A 24,366-nucleotide genomic window follows, 5' to 3' on the forward strand; every position below is an offset into this window, starting at 1 on the left:
CAGTCACCAGGCCTGAACCCAATCGAGATGGTTTGGGGTGAGTTGGACCGCAGAGTGAAGGCAAAAGGGCCAACAAGTGCTAAGCATCTCTGGGAACTCCTTCAAGATTGTTGGAAGACCATTTCCGGTGACTACCTCTTGAAGCTCATCAAGAGAATGCCAAGTGTGCGCAAAGCAGTCATCAAAACAAAAGGTGGCTACTTTGAAGAACCTAGAATATAAGACATATTTTCAGTTGTTTCACACTTTTTTTGTTAAGTATATAATTCCACATGTGTTAATTCATAGTTTTGATGCCTTCAGTGTGAATGTACAATTTTTATAGTCATGAAAATACAGAAAAATCTTTAAATGAGAAGGTGTGTCCAAACTTTTGGTCTGTACTGTATATATACACACTACTCAAAAAAATAAAGGGAACAGAATATAGCTCCAAGTAAATCAAACTTCTGTGAAATCAAACTGTCCACTTAGGAAGCAACACTGATTGACAATCAATTTCACATGCAGTTGTGCAAATGGAATTGACAATAGATGGAAATTATTGGCAATTATCAAGACACACTCAATAAAGGAGTGGGTCTGCAGGTGGGGACCACAGACCACATCTCAGTACCAATGCTTTCTGGCTGATGTTTTGGTCACTTTTGAATGTTGGTTGTGATTTCACACTTGTGGTAGCTTGAGACGGACTCTACAACCCACAGAAGTTGCTCAGGTAGTGCAGCTCATCCAGGATGGCACATTGATGCGAGCTGTGGCAAGAAGGTTTGCTGTGTCTGTCAGCGTAGTGTCCAGAGGCTGGAGGTGCTACCAGGAGACAGGCCAGTACACCAGGAGACGTGGAGGGGGCCGTAGGAGGGCAACAACCCAGCAGCAGGACCGCTACCTCCGCCTTTGTGCAAGGAGGAACAGGAGGAGCATTGCCAGAGCCCTGCAAAATGACCTCCAGCAGGCCACAAATGTGCATGTGTCTGCACAAACAGTTAGAAACCGACTCCATGAGGGTGGTATGAGGGCCCAACGTCCACAGATGGGGGTTGTGCTCACAGCCCAACACCGTGCAGGGCGCTTTGGATTTGCCACATTATACCAGGATTGGCAAAGTCGTCACTGGCGCCCTGTGATTTTCACAGATGAAAGCAGGTTGACACTGAGCACATGTGATAGACGTGACAGACTCTGGAGACGCCGTGGAGAGCGATCCGCTGCCTGTCAGCATGACCGGTTTACCAGTAGGTCAGTAATGGTGTGGGCATTTCTTTGGAGGGCCGCACAGCCCTCCATGTGCTCGCCAGAGGAAGCCTGACTGCCATTAGGTACCGAGATAAGATCCTCAGACCCCTTGTGAGACCATATGCTGGTGTGGTTGGCGCTGGGTTCCTCCTAATGCTGGACAATGCCAGACCTCATGTGGCTGGAGTGTGTCAGCAGTTCCTGCAAGATGAAGGCCCGCCCATTCCCCAGACCTGAATCCGATTGAGCACATCTGGGACATCATGTCTCGCTCCATCCACCAACGTCCCGTTGCACCACAGACTGTCCAGGAGTTGGCGGATGCTTTAGTCCAGGTCTGGGAGGAGATCCCACAGGAGACCATCCGCAACCTCATCAGGAGCATGCCCAGGCGTTGTAGGGAGGTCATACAGGCACGTGGAGGCCACACACAATACTGAGCCTCATTTTGACTTGTTTTAAGGACATTACATCAAAGTTGGATCAGCCTGTAGTGTGTTTTTCCACTTTAATTTTGGGGATGACTCCAAATCCAGGCCTCCATTGGTTAATAAATTTGATTTCCATTGATGATTTTTGTGTGATTTTGTTGTCAGCACATTCAACTTTGTACAGAACAAAGTATTCAATGAGAATATTTCATTCATTCAGATCTAGGATGTGTTATTTGATTTTTCCCTTTCATTTTTTAAGCAGTATATATATTATTGTGGAATACCTAGACTAGACCTAGAGATGCTCGGACGAGTTCCGAGCAGTTAGGAGCACGTTTGCTCATCACAAGTCTTTAGACCTTTTTTTGTACATAAAATTTGCTATCCTCCTCTCACCTGACCAGATGGAGAGGTGAAGATTGTGGATGAGACTCTTAAGGGTATGTGAACACCACATCTTTTTCGAAACTGGACACTGTCTCAAAAACCTATGAAAAAAATTTCAAAGGAAGGAACATAAGAAATTCTGTGTAAAAACAACTTGCTGTGCATGTGTTCAGGCTTTTAAACATCTTTTAACCAGGGCTGTGGAGTCGGTAAGCCAAACCTGCGACTCCGACTCCTCAATTTCCCTTACTCTGACTCCACCACTCCGACTCCCACATATATTGCTTATATTTAGATAGATAGATAGATAGATAGATAAAGTCATAGAGGGATAGATACTGTAGATGGAGGGATTGATAGATAGATGGAGGGATGGATAGATTGATAGTGGGATAGATGGAGGAATAGATAGATTACTAGAGGGATGGATAGGTAAATAGAGGGATGGAGAGATAGATAGATAGATCGATAGATAGATCGATAGATAGATAGATACAGGGATGGATGGATAAATATATGGATTGATAGCCATATGGATGGATAGCTGGAGGGATAGATGAAAGGATAGATAGATAGATAGATAGAGGGATAGATAGATAGATAGAGGGATAGATAGATGGATAGATGGAGGGATAGATAGATGGATAGATAGAGGGATGGATAGATAGATGAATACATGGAAGGATAGATAGAGTGTGATAGACAGATGACAGCTACAGACAGCAAATAGTACACTGCACATATCGCACATATAGTTCACATATTGTACAGAGAGCACATAATAATCACCTACAATATTAGCATTAGTTACCTTCCTGTGACAGAGATCTTCTCACTTTCTCCAGCTCGGTGGCACAGGAATCGGATCCTGTGCAGGGCAGGCACCCCTCCCCCTCCTCTCTCTGGTGAAGATGTCAGAAGACAGGACAGAGGAGGGGTGATTGCCCCCTGCAGTCTGGAGCTGGTGCGGGACTGGAGCACTGCAGCATACAAGTGACTTTTGATAGGTGTGTGCCCCTGCTTCTAGGGGGGGAGCAGCTGCCCCCCCCTGCCCCTCGCTGGCTACGGCCATGATTCACACACAGCGTTTTTGCGGATCCGTTTTTTGCAGTAAAATGCAGTGACTCTGGGCATCCCAGCAAAGTCAATGGGTTTCAAGATATGACATTCAGACACATCGTTTTGTGAGGATCCGTTTTTGGGCTCAAAAACGGATCCTCACAAAGAATGAGCATGTCAGTTTCTGCGGCGTTTTTCTAATCTGTTTTTGCTATTAAAAACATTATCTATGAGCTCAAAAACCTTTCAGGTGATGCGGTTTTTTAAAAAGCTGATCTGCTTTTGCAGCTGAAAAACTTATCCTCAAAAAACGCAGCAAAAACGCTGTGTGTAAATGTAGCCTTAGATCAGGAATAGAACAGCCATTTATAGGACATTTCATAACTTTCCCAAATTCCTATGAAAAAATATTCAGCACATTCTGCATTGAACTACTGTACCCAATTTATTATATATTTTCGGAGTCAGTCCATTTTATACCGACTCCACCAAAATGAGCAACGACTTCGACTCCACAGCCCTGCTTTTAACCACTTAAGGTTTCTAAAAACGCCAAGCTGTTAAAAAAGTTACATACACTACCGTTCAAAAGTTTGGGGTCATTTAGAAATTTCATTATTTTTGAAAGAAAAGCACATTTTTTTTCAATGAAGATAACATTAAATGAATCAAATACACTGTATACATTGTTTATGTGGTAAATGACTATTCTAGCTGCAAAAGTCTTGTTTTTATTGCAATATCTACATAGGTGGATAGAAGCCCATTCCCAACAACCACCACTCCAGTGTTTTAATGGTACATTGTGTTTGCTAACTGTGTAAGAAGGCTAATGGATGTTTAGAAAACCCTTGCACAAGTATGTTAGCCCAGCTGAAAACGGTTTGGCTGATTTGAGAAGCTATAAAATTGACCTTCCTTTGAGCTAGTTGAGAATCTAGAGCATTACATTTGTTTGTTCTATGAAACTCTCAAAATGGCCAGAAAAAGAGAACTTTCATGTGAAACTCGACAGTCTATTCTTGTTCTTAGAAATGAAGGCTATTCCATTCGAGAAATTGCCAAGAAATTGAAGATTTCCTACAATGGTGTGTACTACTCCCTTCAGAGGAGAGCGCAAACAGGCTCTAACCAGAGTAGAAAGAGAAGTGGGAGATCCCGCTGCACAACTGAGCAACAAGACAAGTACATTAGAGTCTCTAGTTTGAGAAATCGACGTCTCACAGCTCCTCAACTGGCAGCTTCATTAAATAGTACACTCAAAATGCCAGTGTCAACGTCTACAGTGAAGAGGCGACTTCGGTATGCTGGCCTTCAGGGCAAAGTGGCTAAGAAAAAGCGATATCTGAGACTGGCTAATAAAAGGAAAAGATTAATATGGGCAAAAGAACACAGACATTAGACAGAGGAAGATTTGAAAAAAGTTTTATGGACAGATGAATCAAAGTTTCAGGTGTCTGGATCACACAGAAGAACATTTGTGAGACGCAGAAATAAATGAAAAGATGCTGGTAGAGTGCCTGACGCCATCAGTCAAGCATGGTGGAGGTAATGTGATGGTCTGGGGTTGCTTTGGTGCTGGTAAAGTGGGAGATTTGTTCATGGTAAATGGGATTTTGAATAAGGAAGGCTATCACTCCATTTTGCAACACCATGCCATATCCTGTAGACAGCGCTTGATTGGAGTCAATTTCATTCTACAACAGGACAATGACCCAAAGCACACCTCCAAATTATGCATGAACTATTTAGGGAAGAAGCAGGCAGCTTGTATTCTATCTGTAATGGAGTGGCCAATGCAGTCATCAGATCTCAACCCCATTGAGCTGTTGTGGGAGCAGCTTGACCGTATGGTATGCAAAAAGTGCCCATGAAGCCAATCCAACTTGTGGGAGGGGCTTCAGGAAGCATGGGGTGAAATTTCTCAAGATGACCTCAGCAAATTAACAGCTAGAATGCCAAAGGTCTGCAATGCTGGAATTGCTGCAAAGGGAGCATTCTTTGACGAAAGCAGTTTGAAGGAGAAAATTATTCTTTCAAATAAAAATCATTATTTCTAACCTTGTCAATGACTGGACTATATTTTCTAATCATTTTGCAACTCATTTGATAAATAAAAGTATGAGTTTTCATGGAAAACACAAAATTGTCTGGGTGACACCAAACTTTTGAACGGTAGTGTGTGTGTGTGTATATTTACAGTAATATATATATATATATATATACATATATATATATATATATGTGTGTGTGAGTGCGTATATATATATATACAGTACAGACCAACAGTTTGGACACACCTTCTCATTTAAAGATTTTTCTGTATTTTCATGACTTTGAAAATTGTATATTCACACTGAAGGCATCAAAACTATGAATTAACACATGTGGCATTATATACTTATCAAAAAAGTACAACTGAAAGTATGTCTTATATTCTAGGTTCTTCAAAGTAGCCACCTTTTGCTTTGATGACTGCTTTGCACACTCTTGGCATTCTCTTGATGAGCTTCAAGAGGTAGTCACCGGAAATGGTTTTCACTTCACAGGTGTGCCCTGTCAGGTTTAATAAGTGGGATTTCTTGCCTTATAAATGGGGTTGGGACCATCAGTTGTGTTGTGCAGAAGTCTGGTGGATACACAGCTGATAGTCCTACTGAATAGACTGTTAGAATTTGTATTATGGCAAGAAAAAAGCTGCTAAGTAAAGAAAAACGAGTGGCCATCATTACTTTAAGAAATGAAGGCCAGTCATTCCGAAAAATTGGGAAAACTTTGAAAGTGTCCCCAAGTGCAGTTGCAAAAACCATCAAGCGCTACTAAGAAACTGGCTCACATGAGGACTGCCCCAGGAAAGGAAGACCAAGAGTCACCTCTGCTTCTGAGGATAAGTTTATCCGAGTCACCAGCCTCAGAAATCGCAGGTTAACAGCAGCTCAGATTAGAGACCAGGTCAATGCCACACAGAGTTCTAGCAGCAGACACATCTCTTCAACAACTGTTAAGAGGAGACTTTGTGCAGCAGGCCTTCATGGTAAAATAGCTGCTAGGAAACCACTGCTAAGGACAGGCAACAAGCAAAAGAGACTTGTTTGGCCTAAAGAACACAAGGAATGGACATTAGACCAGTGGAAATCTGTGCTTTGGTCTGATGAGTCCAAATTTGAGATCTTTGGTTCCAACCACCGTGTCTTTGTGCGACGCAGAAAAGGTGAACGGATGGACTCTACATGCCTGGTTCCCACCATGAAACATGGAGGAGGAGGTGTGATGGTGTGGGGGTTCTTTGCTAGTGACACTGTTGGGGATTTATTCAAAATTGAAGGCATACTGAACCAGCATGGCTATCACAGCATCTTGCAGCGGCATGCTATTCCATCCGGTTTGCGTTTAGTTGGACCATCATTTATTTTTCAACAGGACAATGACCCCAAACACACTTCCAGGCTGTGTAAGGGCTATTTGACCAAGAAGGAGAGTGATGGGGTGCTACGCCAGATGACCTGGCCTCCACAGTCACCAGACCTGAACCCAATCGAGATGGTTTGGGGTGAGCTGGACCGCAGAGTGAAGGCAAAAGGGCCAACAAGTGCTAAGCATCTCTGGGAACTCCTTCAAGATTGTTGGAAGACCATTTCCGGTGACTACCTCTTGAAGCTCATCAAGAGAATGCCAAGAGTGTGCAAAGCAGTCATCAAAGCAAAAGGTGGCTACTTTGAAGAACCTAGAATATAAGACATATTTTCAGTTGTTTCACACTTTTTTGTTAAGTATATAATTCCACGTGTGTTAATTCATAGTTTTGAAGCCTTCAGTGTGAATGTACAATTTTCATAGTCATGAAAATACAGAAAAATCTTTAAATGAGAAGGTGTGTCCAAACTTTTGGTCTGATATATATATATATATATATATATATAATATATACACACATATACACACACACACACACTCTTCTGTACTTTACGATAAAAAACAGTGGGAAAATTGTGGGTTCAAGCGCCAGGATTTTAAGCCTTGGGAAACCACAGAAATGTAATATCAATCCTTAATATGACTATGATAGATCATAGTCATGTTTGGTGTGTCTAGGATGGTGACAGTGTGGTTGGAAATAGCGGTCATATTATTCCACTAGCAGGTTACTGCGGCAGAATATGACATAAATTAGAATCTCATTCTTGTACCATCTTCCTCTCACCTGAGATTCTTTATAATATCTCCTCCAGAAAAACTCATTGTCACATCCCAGGAGAGACAAAGTGAATTGTAGATCTGTCCTGATTTCCTCCACCAGAAGGTCTAATCTGTTTATGTATTTAATTTCTGTTTATTTCTGTACTGTTTTTGCCTTTTGAGTATGTCTCTTTATTATTTCATCTTTTTTGCCATTTTTTAAGCACTGTGCCTTTTTATTGTTTATTAAATCTAAAATGAAATGTTTGTTTGGTGCTCTAACTGTACCCACAACCTCAAGTAAGGAAAGTATAGTAGAGTTCCTATATGGTGCTTGGGAAGGTTAGGTGCGCACGTGTACTAGTGTATTTTCCAGGGCAGGACTTGCTGACCTGTGAAATTGGTGAATGGCGGCTGCAATAAATGTGGTGTGAACTAGTGAGAAGCGGAGTCCTCCTTTTATAGTCATGAGAGCAGAGACTGGGCAATGGTCGTGACATTATAGTGTACATGATAGGAGAATATAACACTTACATCTTTATATACGTTCACCTCATCTCCAGTAATTGTATTATCACACAGAATCGTTTATGATGTTACATTGGCTCATCTTCTTCCCATTCAGGACCCTACAATATCGGATCCTCTCAGTGGCGATCTTCTGGATAAGACAATTTTTCTAATTGACCCATCGAGAAAGGATAGGGACAGTGACAAGATGGCAGAGAGGATATTACACCTCACCCTAGAGATCCTCTTCCAGCTTACTGGAGAGGTGAGAGATTCTGATGACGTCACATTACATCATTCTTATCTATGGGAATAACAGATGGACAGAACTGGAGAGGTGAGGACTCTGGAAATGTCTGTAGTGAGATTTATTAATGTGTCTCTCCATAACCAGGATTACACAGTAGTGAAGAAGACCTCTAGTGAGCGCTGTCAGGCCCCTGTTTCTGAGGGATGGGGAAGACCCCTGAGCCCAATCACTGGGCCCCCACTTCACCCCCTGATACATGAGGACTTCAATGACCAGAAGATCCTAGAACTCGCCTACAAGATGATTGAGCTGCTGACTGGAGAGGTGACACTGCTGGGAATGCTGGGACATTATACAGTAATGCTATGAAGGGATCGGGGGATGACTGTATCATTGTATGTGTCAGTTTCCTATAAGGAGTCAGGATGTTGCCGTCTATTTCTCCATGGAGGAGTGGGAGTATTTAGAAGGACACAAAGATCTGTACAAGGACGTCTTTATGGAGGTTCCCCAGCCCCTCACATCACCAGGTAATAGACAGGACTAAATACACATCACCAATAATTATCTGTATGTAAAGAATGAATTCATTTCCTGTATGTGTTTCCTCCAGTTCTATCCAGTAAGAGGACAACACCAGAGACATGTCCCCGTCCTCTTCTTCCACAGGACTGTAAACAAGAAAATCTCAATGTTCCTCAGGATCATCAGGTAGATGGAGAGAAGGTGTTATGAGATCTCCCCTATGACATGTAGACGGCTATGAAGGTCTTGTTTTATCCGCCAGTATTATATGTTTTATACTTGTATAATGAGAACGGTGGAGAGTTCAGGATTAGAGCTGATCATAGATCTGACTTTTACATATTGTTTCAGGGTGAAGATCTGACCCATATTGATACTACAGAGACATATGTGAGGGGTGATGAGTGGTGTAAAGAGGAGATTACTACAGATAACCGCCCAGGTGAGTAGTAACCAGTAAATGCAGAGAAGTTACAAATTCTTCTCAGTCACCGGCTGTGGCTGCTTTATCGGTTGTGTTGTTCGGTTGTATCACAATCATGTGGTCTCCAATCTGCTGTTCAACCACTACATGCTCTTTTACCTGAAACCGCCCCCATTACTTTTGGGCATGGGACGCCCTTCTGTTGGAATGAGATCTGTACTGTTCAATGCTTACAGTCGGGAGGATCCATCCTACCCACCGGAATTAGAAGACACTGATCCTTAGCTGCGCAGCTCTCTAGCCAAATGACAGCGAACGTAGAATGTGCTGACAGCTTAGAAAATCATTTGAAGAAAAATATCTGTATTGTGGACTAAGAAAAACAGATGGTAATGTTGCTGTTGTTTTCTAGAATCCTCCAGTAATGGTGGGGAATCTTCCATCCATTGTATAGCTACTAATTTCATACCAAGAAATAGCGTTCACTTAAAAAGGTTTTTGTATAATGATGCCATCTCTTCTCATTAAGTTGACTGAAATAGGAGATGACATGAAAGATAATAAGAAGGAGGTTATGGGTCCGATGACATAGGAGTGGATACTGAGGATGATAGAAAGGAGGAGATGGCTAATGAAAATGAGAAAATATCAGGTGACGAGTTTGCGTCAGGTGCACGACATCACAGGTATTCAGAGGTTGGTACCCATCCGAAACAATCTTAATGGAGTCAAATAGGACGGGTGAATGGTATACAGTTGAATAATTTTATTGTTTGTAGAAAGAAATACACGAAGAGAATATTAAAAAATATCCTCCCAACCCTCAGCCTTTATGGAAATAATCAGTGATTTCCATTAAGCATCCACTAACAGCGAGGCGTAGAGGTCACCTAGTGAATGAACATTGTAAGTAGACCATAAGGAAAAGACGGTAGATTCTCAAAAGGGGGAAATATGAGTTCTGCCATAAAGGCATCTCGGATAACACATCAGTAAAGTTAACCCCTCTGTTCACCTGTCTCCAGACTAAGCATGCTAATTTATACATAAGCAATAGTTTAGTAGAATTGGGTATAGTGGGCACATGGCACTTTCCCCCAATTATACTGTAACATTTACCTCTCTTTTCTCCCACTGTAACAGCATCCACCAAAATAAATTACAATACAGTAGTGATGTTCCCCTATGTGTCCCCCATGCATATGCTTATGTCTCCTTGGGCCCAAATATAGTAGAATTGCCTCCACCATGGCAGCCAGACAGTGATATTGTCCAAATATTATGCCCCCATACTGATATAATGTCCCTCAATATAGTAGTAATATTCCCCTTCGTGGTCCAATACTTTACAACATCCCCCTGTGTTGCCCTCATACATTAACCCCTTTACCAGCGAGAGGGGTTTGCACATTAATGACCACTTTTTACAATTCTGACCACTGTCACTTTATGAGGTAATTAGTCTGGAACGCTTCAATGCATTCTCACTGATTCTGAGATTGTTTTTTCATGACATATTGTACTTCACGATAGTGGTAAAATTTCTTTGATATGACTTGCGTTTATTTGTGAAAAATTTGGAGAAAATTAGAAAATTTTGCAATTTTCAAACTTTTCATGCCCTTAAATCAGAGAGTTATGTCACACAAAATAGTTAATAAATAACATTTCCCACATGTCTTTCTTACATCAGCACAATTTTGGAACCAAAATTTTTTTTCGTTAGGAAGTTATAAGGGTTAAAAGTTGACCAGCGATTTCTCATTTTTCCAACAAAATTTACAAAAACATTTTTTTAGGGACCACATCACATATGAAGTGACTTTGAGGGGTTATATGACAGAAAATACCCAAAAGTGACACCATTCTAAAAACTTCACCCCTCAAAACGACATTCAAGAAATTTATTAAGAAATTTATTAACCCTTCAGGTGCTTCACAGGAATTTTTGGAATGTGGAAGAAAAAAATGAACATTTAACTTTTATCACAAAAACGTTACTTTAGACCCAAATTTTTTTTATTTTCGCAATGGTAACAGGTAAAAGTGGACCCCAAAATTTGTTGTGCAATTCCTTCTGAGCACACCAATACCCCATATGTAGGGGAAAACCACTGTTTGGGCGCACGGCAGGGTTCAGAAGACAAGGAGCGCCATTTGACTTTTTGAATGTAAAATTTGCTTGAATAATTAGCGGACGCCATGTTGCGTTTGGGGAGCCCCTGATGTGCCTAAAAAGTGGAAACCCCCATCAAGTGACACCATTTTGGAAACTAGACCCCTCAGGGAGCTTATCTAGGTGTGTGGTGAGCACCTTAAACCCCCAGGTGCTTCACAGAAGTTTATAACATTGAGCCGTAAAAATAAAATTTTCACATTTTTCCCACAAAAATGTTTTTCAGCCTCCAATTTTGCATTATCATAAGGGTAACAGGACAAATTGCACCATGAAATTTGTTGTGCAATTTCTTCTGAGTAAGCCGATACCCGATATGTGGGTGAAAACTACTGTTTGGGCGCTCTGAAGGGAAGGAGCGCCATTTGACTTTTTGAATGTAATTTGCTTGAATAATTAGCGGACGCCATGTTGCGTTTGGGGAGCCCCTGATGTGCCTAAACAGTGGAAACCCCCCCACGAGTGATCCTATTTTGGAAACTATACCCCTTAAGAATTTTATCAAGGGGTATAGTGAAAATTTTGGCCTACAGAGTCATGTGACGGCTTGTTTTTTGTGGGCCGAGTTGACTTTTTTATTTGTATCATTTTCGGGCATGTGACATTTTTTGATTGCTTTCTATTACGATTTTTGGGAGGCAGAATACACAAAAACCAACAATTCAGGAATTGTTGGCTTTTTTTTGCCGTTCCGCGTGTAGTAAAATTGATAAGGTAGCTTTATTCTTTGGGTCAGTACATTTACAGCGGGACCACATATATATAGTTTTTTTATGTTTTGGCACTATTACACAATAAAAACTTTTATAGAAAAAAATATTTTTTTTGTATCGCTTTATTCTGAGAGCTATAACTTTTTTATTTTCCGGCTGATGGAGCTGTATGGCAGCTTGTTTTTTGTGGGACAAGATGACATTTTTCGTGGTAACATTTTTATTCACATTCATCTTTTTGATCGCGTTTTATTCCATTTTTTGTTTGGCGATATGATGATAAAGCATTGTTTTTTGCTTTGATTTGTTGTTTTTTTAACCGTATTCACTAAACGGGTTAACTAGTAGGACAGTTTTATAGGTCAGGTCGTTCCGGATGCGGCGATACTAAATATGTTTACTTTTATTGTGTAGGTAGGTATCGGTGCCTACCTTCTCTTGCTCCCGGAGTGCTGTGATCGACTTTGATCTCAGCATTTAGGGGGTTCATGTGTTGGGAGCGGTGCGGGACCGCTTCTAGCACATAGCATCGGGTGTCAGCTGTGAGAATCAGCTGACAACTGGCTGCGATCGCGCCCGCACAGGCTGTGTGCGGTCGAAATCGCCAGGCTGTACTAATACGTATCTGGTCCAAAAGGCCCAGGGCACAGATACTTAGTAGTACGGCCTATGTCAGAAAAGGGCTAATAATGTCACTCAATGTGGCCAACATACATTAATAATAACATTAAGATGGCAGAAAACCCCATAATTCATCAATAGATGTACTGACTATTTTGCCCCCATAGGCGGCTACTGGAAATTACCACGAAGTGGATGTTACTGAATGAAAATTCCAAATATGCCATTTTAGTTCCCAGAACATAATGCTCCTGAAGATTCACACTGTGACAGAGTCACTGGTGTTATATGTGAGGGGAGGTATATTTTGCTACGGCTGCTAGCCTTAGCGAACTATACCTACAACTATTCTTCAGCATGTTATATGTTGGGGGGTTAAATCACCATTGTAAAGGGAGTGGTTTTGTGTGAATGACATAGAGATGGGAGGGAAGTCATTCACCCTACCTCCACCTCAGGGTGTGGCTGAGCAAGGTTAAATGCTCAGTCACTGTTTTCTTTTTCTGTGGTTGTGAGTTTGGGGAGGCAAGTCTCCAGACTGGAAAGCTTCAGCTTAGGAGGAGCTGAAGTGTGCTATAACTTGTGCAGGCGAACCCCACACACTGATGGACTGTTCTATCATTTATCTTTTGTTTTGCTGTTATGCCAGAAAGGCCGTGTTTATTTTGCTGAACCTGCAGCGCTTTATGCCGTTACAATAAAACTGCAGAGGAAACCGTTTCCTGAGTCTACTTCTGACAGCAGCCAAGTGAGTCGTCTTGCCACAACACACTGTAAAAAGATAAGTGGGTTCTTCCTACTACAGCAGTGCTAAACATGTGGATGCTAATTGTGGTTTGGGCACACTTCAAGGCTCAGAAGGAGGGGTGGATATTAGGATTTTGGAGCTTAGATTTAGTTTGACTGGGTTAAGGAAGCCATGTTGCTTTTTAAAAGCTTTTTAGCTACTAGCAATGTAGAAGCGTGTAATTCCGGTGGGCACTATCCTATTTACTGCATTCATCGCTCTGCTCCTCCCTGTGCAAGGCTGTCTCACTGAGCTACCTTTTGCAGCACTCCCAGTACTGCTGCATTCTCCTGCTGTCTCCGCATGGCTATAAGGAGGCGCATTTGACCCTCTGTGTCCTGAAGAGTTGTGCTTCCCTGGCCTATTCGCTACCAGCAGGGAATATATTAGGCAGCTCCTCCGTCCACACTCTCCCTGAACTTGGATTCCTAGTTTCAGTACATTTCTAGTTCCCTGTCTAGGTGCATGTTTGTTTTGTCTCTCCTATTAACAACTCGGCTTGTTTAAGCATTTTGTCTGACCTCTTCGCTCCTGACCCCGGATTCGTATTTTGACCCTGTGTTGCCTACCCCGACCTCTGATTGTCTGACCACGTGTCTGTCTTTGCTCTCTGTACCTCATGTGCCTCTGACCCTTTAGTCAGCTGCTGCAGGTCCGAGGATTGCCCTGGAGTGGCGCCTGGTGACTACCCTAATGGCCAAAGCCTATCCTCACCATGAGAGTCTGTAGTTCAGACCAGGTAGTCACTTAGTTACGCCCTTCCAGGGTAAGCCCGGCCTGTGGCGCAGTGAGTCCACGCCCACCGTCGTCACAAAACTTTTTCCAATCACAGATGATGGGCCTAAGTAGTGACTTGTTTTTTTGCGGGATGAGTAGAATGTTTTATTGGTATAATTTTTGGCTACATAACATTTTTGGTGGCTTTTTTTTCCAATATTTCAGAGAAAGGATGAACAAAGAGTCCAACATCACGCTTTACTGGTTCCTGCTCTGCGGTCTACTGTTACATAGTGAACAACCTTTTGTCTTTGTGAATAATTTAATTTTTCTACATAATTTGCAATTTGTATGGAAATTTTATATAGAAATGTTTTAAAGATATTTCATTCAAAAAGTAAAAATTTGTTTTATTGTTGGCAGATGACTGTGACAGGAGATCAGAGGAACATCTGACATCTTCAATTTTTAAATCAAATGAACTTGATATCACACAGGATACAGATCAAGTGTATCCCATTTTCCAAGATATACCATCTTCCTGTCACAGCAAAGATCTATCATCTGATCCTACTGAACAGATCCTATCTTATAATTCATCACGGATTATGAGGAAAAATAAAAGTCACGAAAGACGCATTAAAAATCAAACTGCTCTTACAGCAGAGAAGCCATTTACATGTTCAGAATATGGACAAGCTTTTTCCCTTAACACGTCTTTTGTTACACATCAAAAAATTCACACAAAAGAAAAAAGATTTTCTTGTTCAGAGTGTGGGAGATATTTTAGCCAGAAATCAGAGCTTGTGAAACATAAGAATACTCACAAAGCGGAAAAAACGAATTCATGTTCTGAATGTGGAAAATGTTTTGTAGATAAATCAGATCTCGTTTTACATCAGACAAACCACACATGCAAGAAGCTTTTTTCATGTTTAGATTGTGGGAAATGTTTTAATAAGAAAACATGTTTTGTTAGACATCTAAAAACTCACACAGGGGACAAGCCATTTTGTTGTTCAGAATGTGGGAAGTGTTTTACTGCTAAATCAGTTCTTGTGAGACATCAAAGAATACACACAGGGGAGAAGCCGTATTCCTGTTCAGAATGTGGGAAATGTTTTACAGATAAATTAGATCTTGTGAGACATCAGAGAACTCACACAGGGGAGAAGCCATTTTTATGTTCAGAATGTGGAAAATGTTTTACAATCAAATCACATCTTCTTATGCATCAAAGAACTCACACAGGGGAGAAGCCATTTTCCTGTTCAGAATGTGGAAAATGTTTTACAGCTAAATCAGGTCTTGTGAACCATAGCAGAATTCACACAGGGGAGAAGCCATTTTCATGTTCTGAATGTGGAAAATGTTTTGTAGATAAATCAAATCTTATTTTACATCAGACAAACCACACATGCAAGAAGCTTTTTTCATGTTTAGATTGTGGGAAATGTTTTAATCAGAAAACACATTTTGTTAGACATATTAAAACTCACACAGGGGACAAGCCATTTTGTTGTTCAGAATGTGGATATTGTTTTGCAGAGAAATCAAATCTTGTTAGACATCAAAGAACTCACACAGGGGAAAAGCCATTTTCCTGTTCAGAATGTGGGAAATATTTTACAGCTAAATCAGTTCTTGTGAGACACCAGAGAATTCACACAGAGGACAAGCCATATTGTTGTTCAGAATGTGGGAGATGTTTTACAGATAGGTCAAGTTTTATTAGACATCAGAGAATACACACAGGGGAGAAGCCATATTCCTGTTCAGAATGTGGGAAATGTTTTACAGATAAATTAGATCTTGTGAGACATCAGAGAATACACACAGGGGAGAAGCCATTTTTATGTTCAGAATGTGGGAAATGTTTTACTGTCAAATCACATCTTCTTATGCATCAAAGAACTCATACAGGGGAGAAGCCATTTTCCTGTTCAGAATGTGGAAAATGTTTTACAACTAAATCAGGTCTTGTGAACCATAGGAGAATTCACACAGGGGACAAGCCATTTTCATGTTCAGAATGTGGAAAATGTTTTACAGCTACATCAGATCTTGCGAAACATTGGAGAACTCACGCAGGGGAGAAGCCATATTCATGTTGACAATGTGGGAAATGCTTTACCTTCAATTCACATCATCTTCAACATCTAAGAAGTCATGGGAAAAGCCATTCTCATATCTAGAAAATGAGAATTGTTTTACTTGAAAATCATACTTTGATGACAATTAAAAAAAATTCACACAGGGAGAAACCATATATTACATTTTCAAATTATTCAAGAAAACAAATAACAGAGAAAGTCAACGTAAAGTCAAATAAATATTCAAGAATGGGAAAGCTTAAGGGGGGTCCAGGCAAAAAATATTGATGACATGACCTATCAACAGAATAGGTAATCAATATTCGATCTTTGGTGATCTGTCATCTAGAGATGAAAATCACAGTTTTATTCAATGTGTAGTGGAAGCTATAGGGTACTGCATACTAGTTTCTATTCAAAAGTGAAAGATCTGTTCTACAGTACCGAGGAGCTGCCATTACTCATTGAATTAAATAGAGCTACAATGTGTTTAAATCTGGACAGCTGCTTGAGCTTATTGCAACTGATTGATGGGATTCCAGGAATCGGACCCCACCGATATGATGTTGATTACCTATCTGAAGGATGGGTCATTAACATCTGCTGTATAAAAAAGTTTACACTGACTTAGTGTATGCTTTACAGAATGTATCTGGTAACCCACCCCACTATATCACTGCTCCTGTGATATCCCAGGAAAACATATGGGTACAAGTTAATAGTACTTTGGGATATACTGCTAGTGTCCTGTACACCTGAGCATAATCTGCAGAAGAGAGGATGATAGGTCTGTCTGTCTGTTGTGGTGAAAGTATCCAGAGTAAATAGAGGGTGGAAGTGTAGTTAAACACGTGGAATTGGATGAGATCCAACATTGAGTGTGCCTCTGCTGACTGCGTCTCTGAGGGTATGTGCCCACGATGCAGAAATGAAGCAGAAAATTTCTGCAGCGTTTCTGCATGGTCTTGGCAGTCAAAAACGCTTGCGGATTTTACACGCGTTTTTGACACGTTTTTACATGCGGATTTGACTTGCATTTTTCTAGTCCATTGGGACCTCAAATCCGCATACAGAAATGCACAAATAATGGACATGCTGCGGAAAAAGCCGCAGCATGGGCACAGAACATGCAGATTTTCATTGGGGATCATGGGGCACGGATTACCAAGCGTTTTTAAAGCGTTTCTACTGTGGAAATTCCGCATCAAAAATGCTTCAAAAATGCATCGTGGGCACATAGCCTTAAAAACAAGTGTTCATGTTGGTTCAGTAATGTCACTGCAAAGTACGAAGATCAGGAGAGACCAAAAAAAAAATGTCCTACGTGTTTCAAAAAGAAGCACTTTCCTTCGTTAATTTCCAGAGTGTCCCCTTTTTTACTAATAAGAGGCAGCAGGTTCCATTTGTGAGTATATGACCAGATACATTCTGTAGAGGACAGGGCCACACTCTGAGTCAGTGTTGAGCAGATACACTTGTATTTCCTGGTGGGGAGAGCGTAGATCATAAACTTATACCCAGAATTTTCATTTCTAGTGGAAGCGCCCGTGATTTTTATATAGTCATATGAAAAAGTTTGGGCACCCCTATTAATCTTAAGCTTAATGTTTTATAAAAATTGGTGTTTTTGCAACAGCTATTTCAGTTTGATATATGTAATAACTGTTGGACACAGTAATGTTTCTGCCTTGAAATGAGGTTTATTGTACTAACAGAAAATGTGCAATCTGCATTCAAACAAAATTTGACAGGTGCATAAGTATGGGCACCCTTATCATTTTCTTGTTTTAAATACTCCTACCTAATTTTTACTGACTTACTAAAGCACTTTTTTGGTTTTGTAACCTCATTGAGCTTTGAACTTCATAGCCAGGTGTATGCAATCATGAGAAAAGCTACTTAAAGTGGCCACTTGCAAGTTGTTCTCCTGTTTGAATCTCCTCTGAAGAGTGGCATCATGGGCTCCTCAAAACAACTGTCAAATGATCAGAAAACAAAGATTATTCAACATAGTTGTTCAGGGGAAGGATACAAAAAGCTGTCTCAGAGATTTAACCTGTCAGTTTCCACTGTGAGGAACATAGTAAGGAAATGGAAGAACACAGGGACAGTTCTTGTTAAGGCCAGAAGTGGCAGGCCAAGAAAAACATCGGAAAGGCAGAGAAGAAGAATGGTGAGATCAGTCAAGGACAATCCTCAGACCACCTCCAGAGAGCTGCAGCATCAACTTGCTGCAGATGGTGTCACTGTGCATCGGTCAACTATACAACGCACTTTGCACAAGGAGAAGCTGTATGGGAGAGTGATGCGAAAGAAGCCGTTTCTGCAAGCACGCCACAAACAGAATCGGCTGAGGTATACAAAAGCACATTTGGAGAAACCAATTTCTTTTTGGAAGAAGGTCCTGTGGACTGATAAAACCAATATTGAGTTGTTTTGTCATACAAAAAGGCGTTATGCATGGCGGCAAAAAAACATAGCATTCCAAGAAAAACACTGGCTACCCACAGTAAAATTTGGTGGAGGTTCCATCATGCTTTGGAGCTGTGTGGCCAATGCCGACACTGGGAATCTTGTTAAAGTTGAGGGACGCATGGATTCCACTCAGTATCAGCAGATTCTTGACAATAATGTTCAAGAATCAGTGATAAAGTTGAAGTTACGCAGGGGATGGATCTTTCAGCAAGACAATGATCCAAAACAACGCTCCAAATCTACTCAGGCATTCATGCAGAGGAACAATTGCAATGTTCTGGAATGGCCATCCCAGTCCCCAGACCTGAATATCATTGAACATCTGTGGGATCATTTGAAGAGGGCTGTCCATGCTCGGCGACCATCAAACTTAACTGAACTGGAATTGTTTTGTAAAGAGGAATGGTCAAAAATACCTTCATCCAGGATCCAGGAACTCATTAAAAGCTACAGGAAGCGACTAGAGGCTGTTATTTTTGCAAAAGGATAATCTACTAAATATTAATGTCACTTTTCTGGTGAGGTGCCCATACTTATGCACCTGTCAAATTTTGTTTGAATGCAGATTGCACATTTTCTGTTAGTACAATAAACCTCATTTCAAGGCAGAAACATTACTGTGTCCAACAGTTATTACATATATCAAACTGAATTAGCTGTTGCAAAAACACCAATTTTTATAAAACATTAAGCTTAAGATTAATAGGGGTGCCTAAACTTTTTCATATGACTGTATATTGTTTGTTTTATTAATATCTTCTGTCTGGAAAATCCCTTTAAAATAGAATTAAAAATGTATACAGTTACTAATGTAAATCTGTTACCCAAAAAGCTAATAAAAAAATCAGTAATGTGTTCTAAGTGTTTCATATTGTCATATATTGTATCTACAATTTATATAGAAAGAAATATTGGGGCACAACTTTGTTATTGAATTTAGGATTTTCATTCAGTACCATTGCACAGGGTGTAATTCTGATCTTCTGATTTATCACAGACTATTAAGAAAAAATAAAAGTAACATAAGGGGTGTTAGAGATTAAAGGGCACTTAAAGGAAAGAAGCCATATTCACGTTCAGAATATGGAAGAATTTTTTTCCCTCAAAACATTTTTTGTTGCACATCAAAAAATTCACACAGAAGAGGACATATTTTCATGATCAGAGTGGGAAATATTTTAACCAAAATTAAAGCTTTTAAAATAGAATTTACAGTTTTAAGTACCAGTATTTACAGTCAGTCATCGAGTTACAAACATTCGACTTGCGTACATATCATAGTTACGAACATAAGAGGTTCATTGTTCATCTCTCCGGCTGGTCTGTTGCCTGCCATCTGCTCCATTTCTTTCCACTGTCTCGCAATGCATCTCCAGCTTCTTTACTATAGGGCAGAACTTCCGACCTCATGCAGGAGGTCACTGCATGTTGCAAGGTCTTGACCTTAAGATGCTAAGAGACCTCCAAGGCTTGGACACAACAAGAACAGGTCTATAATGAAGAGTTTCAGAGATGAAGCATGTGACAGTGGAAATAAGAGGACTGGATGGCAGGCAACGGTGTGTCCGGAGAAGTGAGCGATGATGTAAGTATTGGTAAAAAAATAATAATAATACACCTCTTCGGCATCCCTGCTGCTTGGTCCTCTTCTTTCCGTAATTGCATGCTGTGTCTCCGGCCTCTTCACTATAGTCCAGGACTTGGAGGTCACTGCACATCATAAGATTGCCTCACACGCCTTGACGTTGCAACCTTACAACGTGTAGTGACCTCCGAGGCCATCGTGCAGCTCCAACTCCTGACCTACAATCAAGAGGTTGGAGATGCGGCAAACGAAGTTTAGACATTGTTTTTTTTTTTTAATCAAATAATTTTTATTGAACAACTCCAAATACAAATTTTCCATCTTTCAAATAACATAAATTACATAATAAGTCCATGGTATAAAATATAAACAAAGTATCACAACTTAAATTCCCTAACCCACCCTAAATCCAAATCCCAACATTCCAGAGGGGACCATTTTCATTTCAGAGAATTTCTAGAATAACGGAGTATAAAATTTGTAGAAGGGGAAAGAAGATTAAAAAAAAAGTGACTAACAATTAAAGGGATAGCATCGTAAATATTCTATCTCTAATTAGAAGATTTGTGGGCAACCCTGGAGAATCCAACAAAGGACTCCATATCTTTTCGAATTTGGGAATTGAGTTCCGTTTATGATAGAATCCTCTTTACAACCAGATTATATTATTTATCCTTCGTTGTAGTTCTCCCATAGATGGAGGTTGTGTGTCTAACCAATAAAATGCAAGAAGTTTATGTGCTTGAAATAAGATATGAAAGATACCTATGAATAGGGGCAAGTTGGGATCCACTCCATCTTCAAATATTCCCAATATACATACACAGGGATCTGTGAACAATTTCACTCCATACACCCTTTCTAGCAAGGAGATGACCTCATTCCAAAATGGGCCTAGATGTCTACATTCCCTCATCATATGCATCAAATGTGCCTCATCAATCCCACACCTAGGGCACTTTGCATCATGGCGATATCCTACCTTGTGTAAAAAGCTTGGAGTTTTGTATACTCTGTGAATTACATATAGTTGAGAGAGCCTTTGGGCCTCACAGGGAGATAATTTGGGAGCAGCTTCTAGAATCTCTCTCCATTGCTCCATCGATATAGGGCATACATCCACCTCCCATTTAGCTTTAACTGTCAGAGGGTGATTGTCGAGTTGGGATGACAATAGGTATTTACCTTATTTTTCGGACTAGATGACGCACCCCAAATTTTAGGGTGGAAAATAGGAAAAAAAATATTTTTTCTAAGATGGGGGTCCGTCTTATAGTCTGAATAGGTATCTTACCTGGGGGGGCGGTGGAGCTGGGGTCACAGGAGGCAGGGTCCTTCAGGAAGCCGGCGGAAGTGGAGGCATGCTGGTGGCTGGGAGCTTGGTGCCTGGGGTGCTGGTGCGGGGGCCTGGGGTGCAGGTGCCTGGCCTGGGGTGCTGGTGCCGGAAGAAGAGGTGAGGCGAGACGGTATCTGGCTTGGGGCCGGGCCTGGCCAGGTACCAGGGCCGGTGTATTGCTGTGAGCGGAGTTTGCAGAGCAGAGTGTGTGGCTTCCGGTGGCCGCGGCCATGTTCCTTAACATGTGATCTACAGGAACATGGCCACCGACTCGGCAGAGCGCATGCGCCGGCGGCCATTTTCCTGTAGAGCACAGCTTCAGGAACATGGCCGCGGCCACCAGAAGCCGCTCACTCTGCTCTGCAAACTCCGCTCACAGCAATACACCAGCCCCGGTACCCGGCCAGGCCCGGCCCCCAGCCAGATACCGGCTCGCTTCACCTCTTCTTCCGACGCTGCCCTGCGATCCTGCTCCACTACCATCGGTAAGTTGCGTTCGGACCATAAGACGTACCCCCCATTTTCCTCCCAAATTTGGGGGAAAAAAAGTGTGTCTATGGTCCGAAAAATATAGTATATATGGTAGAAATGATACCTCACCCAAATTGGGATTATGCCATAGTGGTGTATATTTGGTGAATCCCTTAATACCGATAAGTTTCTTTCCCCTGTCCCATACTTTATACACTAATGCCAGTGTGGGAGTAAGAAGATTCCCTCTGGGAGAAATGCCAGACTCCAGAAGACACAGAGGTGAGGCCTATTTCATATTCTGTAAAATAAGAGCACCCGACTTGCCCATGTCATCTCTACTTCCCCATCCATGGAGGTGTTGTAATTGGGATGCAATAAAATACAGCCATGGATCAGGAATAGCCAGTCCACCCTCATCCTTATTATGTTGGAGAGTTTGTAGTTTTATTCGAACATGCTGTTTACGCCATATTAATTCCCTGAACACTGGTTGTACTTGTACGAAATATGGGGAGAGGAAGCCAACAAGGAGCATTATGTAGCAAATATAACATTTGTGGCATAAGGATCATCTTGATAAGATTTCCTCTACCTATAACTGATAGGGGAAGTTTGGACCATTCATCATCTTAGTTCTAAATTTATCTAACAAAGGGTCTACGTTTAATGTTACATATTCGTTAGGCTTGGTACTGACAGTTATTCCCAAGTATTTAAACTTCTCTACAATTTGTGACTGAGATTGTTCCACTATTGGAGAATGGGACAGAGGATCTACTGGCATCAGGACAGATTTATTCTAATTAATTGATAAACCTGATAACCTTCCGAAGTCTGTTATGATTGACATTATTGGACTAATTGAGGATGTTACGTTATCTATAAAAAGCAGCACATCATTAAAAAAGAGACTTACTTGCTTCTCTATTTCTCTACATTTAAACCCAGTAAAATCTCTGGACTCTCTTAAGCGACACTCCAAGGGTTCAATGGTCAGGGCAAAGAGAAAGGCAGACAATGGACATCCCTGTCTATTGCCCCTCTGTAATTTAAAAGTCTCAGAGAGTTGGCCATTCACTCGATTTTAGCAACTGGGGAGTGGTATGACAGCTAGGTTAAAGCAATGTAGTAAGGACCAAAGCCCATCTTTTTCAAACCTGCCCACAGATAACTTCATTCTACACTGTCCAATGCTTTGGCAGCGTCCAAGGACATAACCACCCTTGTGCCATCTCCCTTTGAGCTCATTTGGAGGTTGAGGAATAGAAGTCTCAGATTTATAGCGGTAGATGCATTTGACATAAATCCAGATTGATCCTCATCTACTACTTCTCTGATAACTTTAATCAATCTATTGGCTAAAACCTTAGCTAGTAGTTTAATATCCACTGGGAGTAGAGAGATTGGCCTATATGAGTCAGGTTTTAACATATCTTTCCCAGGCTTTAGTATTAAAACTATTATGGCTTCATTCATAGAATCTGGTAGGGAGCCCCTTTCTAGTGCCCCCTTAAAGACATCTAAGAGCTTTGTACCTCTTTTTTAGTTTATAAAATTCTCATGGAAGACCACCAGCACCAGGTGCTTTCTCATTTTGCAATGTTTGTAATGCATCATCTAGTTCCTTCAAGTCACAGGTGCTGATCCAAAGTCTCCTTTGTAGCTCCAAACAGCCTAGGAAGATCAGTTCCACTTAGGCAAGAGGCAATATCTCCCTCCAAAGAATTAGTCTTAGATGTGTACACATTCGTATAATAAGAATAGAGACGTTTAATAACCTCATCGGTGTCCGTAACCATCCACCCATCTATTGTGACCAGTCTAATTTAGTATTCCCGTCTGTGTTTTAACTATAGCTGCCAGTAGGTGGCCTGCACGCTCACCCTCTATAAAGGATTTTTTCTGAACAAACAGTTGTTTCTGAGAAGTTAATGATAGGAAATGATCAGTCAATATTTTATGTGCATTTTACCATTCTATTCTACTAGTCACAGATATATCGGCCACATAACATGCCTCCTTTTCCCAAACATTCTGTTGCAATTTTTGGGTTAACTCCTTTGTTTTGGATTTTATCTTATCGATCTCCCCTATGCATATTCCTCGTACATATGCTTTCATAGCATCCCATATAAATCTTGTAGATGACGACCCATCATTAAAACAAAAATATTCTAAGATTCTAGAGCTAAGAGTAAGGCCAATTAGTTGCAGCCAAAAAGGATTGAGGCGCCATATATATATTCCCGGAGACCTCACAACACCCATCTGAAGTTGTACCTGTATAGGCGAGTGGTCAGAGGCACCCCTTGGCAGATACTTCACCGATTTAATATAGGGTATGATTGATTCAGAGCCAATGGCTAGGTCTATTCTTGACAAAGAATG

The 24,366-nt window shown here is 41.0% G+C and overlaps 1 pseudogene; it reads left to right on the top strand.

Moving 5' to 3' along the window:
• LOC141271814 (uncharacterized) overlaps positions 1-17,708 on the top strand; it is a 162,224-nt pseudogene extending 144,516 nt beyond the window's left edge.
• The last annotated feature ends 6,658 nt before the right edge of the window (positions 17,709-24,366 follow it).

The sequence above is a fragment of the Phyllobates terribilis genome, unplaced genomic scaffold (assembly GCF_046119375.1).
Source record: "Phyllobates terribilis strain yellow unplaced genomic scaffold, ASM4611937v1 Scaffold_5__5_contigs__length_657084704, whole genome shotgun sequence".
In the NCBI taxonomy this organism is placed as follows: Eukaryota; Metazoa; Chordata; class Amphibia; order Anura; family Dendrobatidae; genus Phyllobates; species Phyllobates terribilis.